Source organism: Sinohyriopsis cumingii, chromosome 10 (genome assembly GCF_028554795.1).
Source record: "Sinohyriopsis cumingii isolate HCF-2022 chromosome 10, ASM2855479v2, whole genome shotgun sequence".
Classification (NCBI taxonomy): domain Eukaryota; kingdom Metazoa; phylum Mollusca; class Bivalvia; order Unionida; family Unionidae; genus Sinohyriopsis; species Sinohyriopsis cumingii.
In genome coordinates this window covers 115816208-115824014 of record NC_142970.1, presented here as the reverse complement: position 1 = coordinate 115824014, position 7807 = coordinate 115816208, and positions in this window count along the sequence as shown.

Sequence of the window (7807 nt, the reverse complement as noted above, 5' to 3'; positions counted from 1 at the left end):
CAGACTGGATTCAACTGCTCCTCAGCGCGGATTTACACGCGAGCAACTACAAGTGATACCTAACGATACTCAATTGCCCCCACGTGGTCTTAACTAGCGCCGTTGCGTCTATTGCACTCAAGACAGGTCAACCTCACATTGTTTTTGACATGACCGAGACTGTTATCGATCCTATCCACGGTAAATTGGCGAGTGTCTTTATCCGAATAACGCCAACTCATTATACAATTGCAACTCGCGCAGTGATTATTCTGTTGTTGTCGTAGCGAGATTATTAATTCGGCATCAATATCAAAACGCCGCTGTTTTTTTTTTATCCTGTTGGCGGTAACCCGAGAGTTTTCTATCAATGACGCTTGCATCGATGGTGACTTTGTCGCCGGCTTCGTCGGTGGCTTCGTCAATAACAATTCTTCGAAGCTGATTTATCCTTCGTACTCTGGACACTGCAAGATAGACTAGATTCGACCATTCGATGCGATTATCAACTATCCAAACAATTGTGTCCGTGATGGTTAGTCCCTGCGAGGAATGTATTGTTGTTGCGTATCCTAGCGTCCACGGGGATTTATCAGCACGTAGCGCGTCCTCGACGACGCTGATATCAACGAGCACAATATCATTCAGCACGAGAATTTGTTTTTTTGTCCCCGACGCTGTCGGGGCTGGAATTTCAACTTCAATGTTCTGCCGCCGTGTGTCCGCGGGTCTATAACATAACGGCACTGGACGCGTTGGAAACTTTTCCTTATGCAACGTAAACAACTTTTGCTGAAGTGTGTCTCTGACTATCTTTCTACTCGCTACAATCAAATCGTTTGGTCTCCATGTTTCCCAGAATTCATTCAACGGCGTTTCCGGAATCACCTCGCGGATTATTTCACACTGAACTCTATCCGGCTGTAATCTGATTAGTTTTTTAACCTCGCGCAGTTGTTCATCAAGTGCTCGGTAATCAGTATCGGTTTCTTCATAATAGTCTACGAACCCGCTCAACCACTCATGTGGACCCTCGCCGACAAATGGTGGTGGTTGGCCATGGTCCCCACACATGATTACCGCTGTATTCGCGCGCAGCAACCACTCAAGAAACATTTGTAAAGTATCTAACGAAACAGTACATATCTCATCCCAGATGATAATGTCGGGAATAAATTTTTCACCCATTCGATCAGGAGTCCACTCACCGCCGCTGTATCGAAAAAAGCTGTGATAAGTAACGGCGTCAACATTTCGTTGTTTTATCTCTCGCGCTAGTCTATGGGTCGGTGTAAGCACGATTATACTTGCCCGCGTTCGAAATAATTCAATTGCCCGAGTCGTCTTTCCTGACCCGCCACAGCCGCTTAAATAAACCGTCTTGTGTCTACAAATTGGATCAGAACACGATGGTGCATTAGACCATTCTGACAATTTATCACCGCGTAAGTAGTTGTTCTCAACGGTGACATCTGCTGACGGGGAATAATCGCGTCGTATTTCATTTTTAATTCTCCATGTACCCCAACTCTCGTCCGGACTAGTAAACTCGGCTACGTTTTCCTTATACGCTACGTCAACATAAAATGAATCAACGGCTACTCTAACCGCGGTATCGGGAAATCTATTTATCATCGAGAATAAATTGATAGCGGCATAACCCAGCATAGACGCCCTCAAATGTGGATACGCCGGGCTGTCTCCGTCGCTGTAGGTAACAACTGCACCCAACCTTGTTCCATTGGACAAGAAAGCTGTTTTGCAGTTCACGTATCTATTTTTTGCCACTGCGTCCTTGATTACGAAATCATATTCTGCGTCATCTATAATCAGCCGTGAGCAATATCGTTTGTAATCGCAGTTTTTTCCACCTTGTGTAAACTTACCAATTATTCTTCTACCGAGATCTTTTGCCTCTCTGTTTCGTTGGTTAAATATCCTCCTGGACCATTCGATGATATATTCCTCGTCGGCATCAATGTTTTTTCTGGACTCGTCAATTATGCTATCTAGACGCTCCGGTTCTGGTAACCAGACTTCAGTCTGCGCCCGGTATGATATAATCGCGTCACTGACAATCAACGAAACTAGCATGCTACAATCAATCATATACCGTAGCAGCGCTATTGGCAACCACTTCTTTTCAGCCATGTGTCTACCGATCCAAATATAACAACAGCGATGGAGTCCTGCCGCGAATTCAAATGATACTATGCGAGCGAATCCGGTTAAATCAAAATCAGGCAGTGGTCCATTAATAGCAACACGAGTCATTTCATGTCTGGGGTGTCCAAATCGTTTGAAATACTCAGCGGCGGATCCATACCCGAGAAAACTCGCTGGATAACAGGCAACCATATCAACCGAAATCATAGCGTCGCGGTTGTATTCAGTGTTCCATAGTCCACCGTGATAATATTCCAAACAACTGGATTGTACATCCGGTAGAAATTCCTTGCGCGTTGGTCTCCACGCATTTTTCCTTGCTGCAACATGAGCTACAACCGATGGAATCGTAAAACAATTTGTTAGCAGTTGTTCATCATGCTCTTCAAATTCCATGGCGGTTTTTTTCATCCTGTTGTGAAATGCTTCAGTGCGATATAACTCGCCGTTTGGTCTTACAAACTGATCAAAGGTATCCATGTCGTTTTCAGCGCTGCGAAGTAACCACACTGATACAGGGTCATTTTTACACAAGCAAGCAATAGCATCAAATAGTTTCCTCTCCGCGAGAAAACCGTCCTCTCCTAAAAATTCCCCCGGGATATACTTTACTGTTCTATCCCGTGGAAATATTGTGATCGCGGGCGTCCATGCGTGTTCGTTATGATCAATAATTTTGATTGGGGCCCCATTTGATTTGTACTTTGATTCGTATAATACTTCACCGGTTATCGTTGTAACGGTTATTGGAAATCTCAACGACGTTTCTAATCTCGCTATGTCGCTGATGGTCGCTCCACGCTCTTTTACGGTTAGTTCCCACTGGTTGATTTTGCTACGTCGTAAATCAGTCAATTTGTTTCCTCGACATGCATTTGTAAAATGTTCTATTATTCGTTCTGCTACACAATTTATCCCCGTTGACTGTTTCATTGGTTTCAGTTTTCCGATATCAGGTTTCTTATTTAACGGGTATATTCCATAAACAACTGCTGTTTCAGGATACGCTCGTTCATAGTATGGTCTGTCAATTCCGGTTAACAACCCCGGCTTGGAGTCGCGGCTAACAATGACTGTTTTCATGTCGCTGAGAACTGGTTCAAATTTATCACGTATGATCCAATCACCTGATTCCACCCGGACAATGAATTTTACTCTGAAGAAATACCTTTTACCGTCAAGTTGTGATATTATCGTTGCTGCGCGGTTGTCGTTCATGGTAGCATCAACAACGCCATCAATTCGAAATGTTGACCAACTATGAGATGCACCATCACGTTTGAATTCATTGATACAATCGCGTATTTTATTTAACAGGGTTCTATCGTTTATTAACGCTTTTGGTGTGTCCTTGAGGACTCTATCGAGATTGAACTTAATATTTTTCCGGGGCTTAATTGCTGCTAATCTCTCGAACTCATCCATATAATTAAAACAAGTATTTAAATGAAAGAATATAGTATAATGAATCACTGCAAATGGTTGATGATTGGGTCGACAACCCCGTGCAATAAATCATGTAGAGGTGAATTCTGCGGATATCATTTACAAAGCGTTCGTAATGGTTCTCTTGGCCCCCTACCGTGCTTGGTTTGCCACGTTGGTGTAAGAGGAAAATCCCAGTTGTGTATTAATTGTGGCGGAAAGCGATACAGGGAACTAAAACGCTATTATGACAAACGAATTAAAAACGCCGTCATTGACCCCACCGCTGACTCCGTCATCAAAAACCCCCAAGACTACGTTGAAAGATTCATAATTAAACCAAATAATAAATTAGACAAGTAGTATTATTATACAAATGGACCAAGAATTTCAGCCGCACCCCCTGCTCGTCAATTACGAGGCATCTCGCGACGGTATTGTTAGAAACCGCAGACTGAAGAAGCCGGTTGGATGGAAAAACAATCACGGGTATTTAATGTTTACTGCTGGAGGGAAAAAATATCTCTGTCACAGAATCATCTATGAATGTTTCCACGGATTGATCAAAGATAGTCTCGTTATTGATCACATTGATTCTAATTATCAAAATAACAGACTGTGTAATCTGCAAGCCATCTCTCAGAGTGAAAATAGTAAAAAAGGCCAAACTGGTAAATACTCAAAGAAAGCAAAACCCGTAAAGTCATTTGATACAACAACTTACGAGGAAAAAATATTTCACTCCATGAATGAGGCAGGAAAATATTTTGACATTTGTATCGCCTCAATACAATTTGTTGCAGAACGAATATATCAAACAGCGATCTCAAAAAAGACGGGTCATAGAATTCGATTTTCATATATAACATCAAAGGGAGATAACTCGTTTTGTGATAGCGTCGCATGACAAGAGTTATGTCCCTTGAAGTCCAATTAATGTTGCGATTAATTAATCATTTTACGATGAAAACTAATGAAATACACGCTATTATCTAACAGCTGTATTCTTTTTTTTAATGTTTTATTCAAATATTTGGTTTCATTTAAATGCCGTGAAACACCATTAATAAGTATTTAAGGGTTTAACGATTCAAGGGAATTCAAATTAACACACACCTTGTGACTGACGCCGCTGTATTAGTCACTTTATATACAAGATGACTCGTTATAAGCCTGGGGCTTTCGAAAGCCAATTCAACTAATCAAAACTAACCCACGCTCTTGACCCGGGCGTGTGGTTGTCTTTTGTTCACAATCATGCAACCGGGTTAATTTAATTGGGTTGCTTTTGATTGGTTGAATTGGCCGTAGAGTTCCGCCCCGCCGTTTTATGTTTGTGCTGTCTTGTGCCGTCCCATCATCCATCAATCATTTCATCCTTAATTAAGTACATGTAGTGATGTCCCCCAAGCATATCTTCTGGGCGGTCTACGATGACGTTTGTCACCCTAGGCCTCCCTCCCGGAGATGTATGCTTTGGGGTTCCAAGATGTGAATGTCCTTAATTAAGTATATGTATATGCCTGTAATCTGCCACAACACTCGAGTGGAGATTTACGGCATTGTACTGTCCATGTATGCCTGTAATCTGCCACAACACTCGAGTGGAGATTTACGGCATTGTACTGTCCATGTATGCCTGTAATCTGCCACAACACTCGAGTGGAGATTTACGGCATTGTACTGTCCATACAAAAAACGGGGTCAAAAATGACCCCCAATAATTTTATTAAATTTTATTAAAATTTTTGATATTAGAAATAAGATGTTTTATAAGAATAATGAATATCGAAGACATCAATAATATATTAACTGAGATTTCAAAATTAAAAAATCAAGGAATTGAATTATCTGATGGTCTCGACAGTGAAAAAATATTATCCGATTATGAGATTATTAACGAACAGTCGAAACGGGGGCGTTTTACCCTGGCCCGCGAGTACTTTTTTATAAAACGATTACAACATACGATTAATGAGAACCTGTACCACAATGACGCAAATGCATTCATTGGACTATTCACTGCCGTTGAAATAATACGAAAAAAACTCGGACGTGTTTATGAACGACGCCGGGAGATTTCTAGTAAGATCAAAAACATTAGAAGGATTATAGACGAAAACTCCGTGGAGCCCCCGATGGTACACTCGGCGGAAAATTAGAAAATTGCGGATCAATTTACAATAATGGTAGGTGAATCACTTACTACTCGGCTAGCCAGAGAGCGGCTAGCAGCGCTTAAAAAGTTCATACCGTTACGAGACAGAGTGAGAGAGAAACTTCAAACGCGACAACAAATGCAAACCGATTTTACTGTTGGAAGCGAACAACTCTTTGCCCCGGTAACTAAAGCGACTAAGGATGTTACAGCTGCAACAGAACGAGCAATATACGGGGATATTCCTAAGGAGGGCGAACGGAAAGAGGCGCCTCTTCTTCCTGTACTTGAAAAGATAGCAGCAGAGACAGAACAAACACAGCAACGGATAAAACAACTTTCCAGTGATATAAAAACCCAACGAGAGTATGAACGATTAGCTGATATTGATGATTCTGAATAGGGTGATGTTGGTGAACTTCAAAAAATTTCCACTCAAAAAGGAGTCCCCTTTATAGATAAACTCACTGAAGGGGCTATAGCACAAATAAAACGACCTCAATTACTGAAATCCGACGAGTATAGGGTTTTTGGTAATTTTGCCGCTCAAAGCTATCATTCAAGAAAAAACTTTTTAAAAGACGAGTATAAAAACAGTAATATAAAACGAGATGACTGGGTTAATTGGTTGTATAAAACGAATAAAGAGATTGATCGCTTGGATACAAAAGAATTGGGATATAAAGAATTTAAAAAAGGAATTGATGATTATGATATACGACAACAACAAGAAATACTACAACAGCAAAAAGAAGAAGTCCGAGAAAAACGTCAAAAAAAAGCTGGTTCTAAAAAAACAAGCGGAGAGGGGTATCCAAGTGGTAGTGGTCTAGTTGAAAACGCTAGTGTTACCTGCCCTAATAGTGTTCTCAGTGATATATCACGGCTAGAGGTATTAATTGGAGGAAAACGAGCCGGAAATAACTCTACGGAAATAATCAATGAGGCTGCTGATATTTGCAAGCGGTTATTTGCAGGCGGTATCATAGACATTAATACATATCGAACGCTCATAGATGAACTCGTGGATGATTAATTGGAAAACTGGTGTTTTTAATAAGGATGATCATACACTACAACCATGATAAACCAGTACTCGTCTACGTGGTAAACTCGCGATTGCCTATTTACCGCGCGTACTATGGAGATGGTCTCGGTAGCACCATTGCGGGGTTATTTACAAGAATGGCTCCAAAAGTAGCGCCGTTAGCCAAACAATTAGGAATGAAGGCTATTGATGTTATTCGTGATAAGGGTATTAGTGCCATTGGAGATGTTGCCGGAAGGGCGTTTTCTGCCGCACGAGACAAACTAATGTCGTTGGTAAAATCCAGGAGAAAAAAACAGAAACCACCGGTAATGCCATCAACGACAGTGATGCCTGCAAATGTCAGTAAAGTAATAGATAACGCCGTGGAAGAAAAATTAGAGTCGTTGGCGACGACTCAGTCGTTGGCGACGACTCCGTCGTTGGCGACTTCGCCATCCGCCGATGCGGCAACCAACGCGCTCATGAACGCGATAGCGGGAAGTGGTCTACGACGAAAAAATCGCAATTGAAAACATCAACATGATAAATAATAGAATGTTTGCGCGTACCGCTGATCCCGCGTTTGATATGGACGCCCCAGTGCGCAGGGATGATTCTGTCCGTGATTATCAATATTATTCTTATTATGCAGCGCAACCCGACCTACGATCGCGAATTGAACTTCAAGTCCAAGATACCAGTAAATACTTTCTGCCGTGTGAAGCGTTTATCGAAATTGAGGGAGAACTCGTGACAAATGCTGCCGATAATGCACCGTACGCAGATGACCATCGTGTTCGAGTTGGTTTCGTCAACAACGGTATCATGGCGTTATTTGAGAGTGCCAGATATCTTATTGACGGGCGAGAAATTGAATCAATAGAACGCGAGGTTGATGTTGCAACGACGATAATTGGGTTGGCGAGATACTCGGATGATTATACAAGATCGGCGGGCCCATCTATGATGTTTGCGAAGGACGCCGCCGATAATGCTGATCACATTCAGTACATCAACGTGCTGACACCACGAAATACCGCAGCTGACCA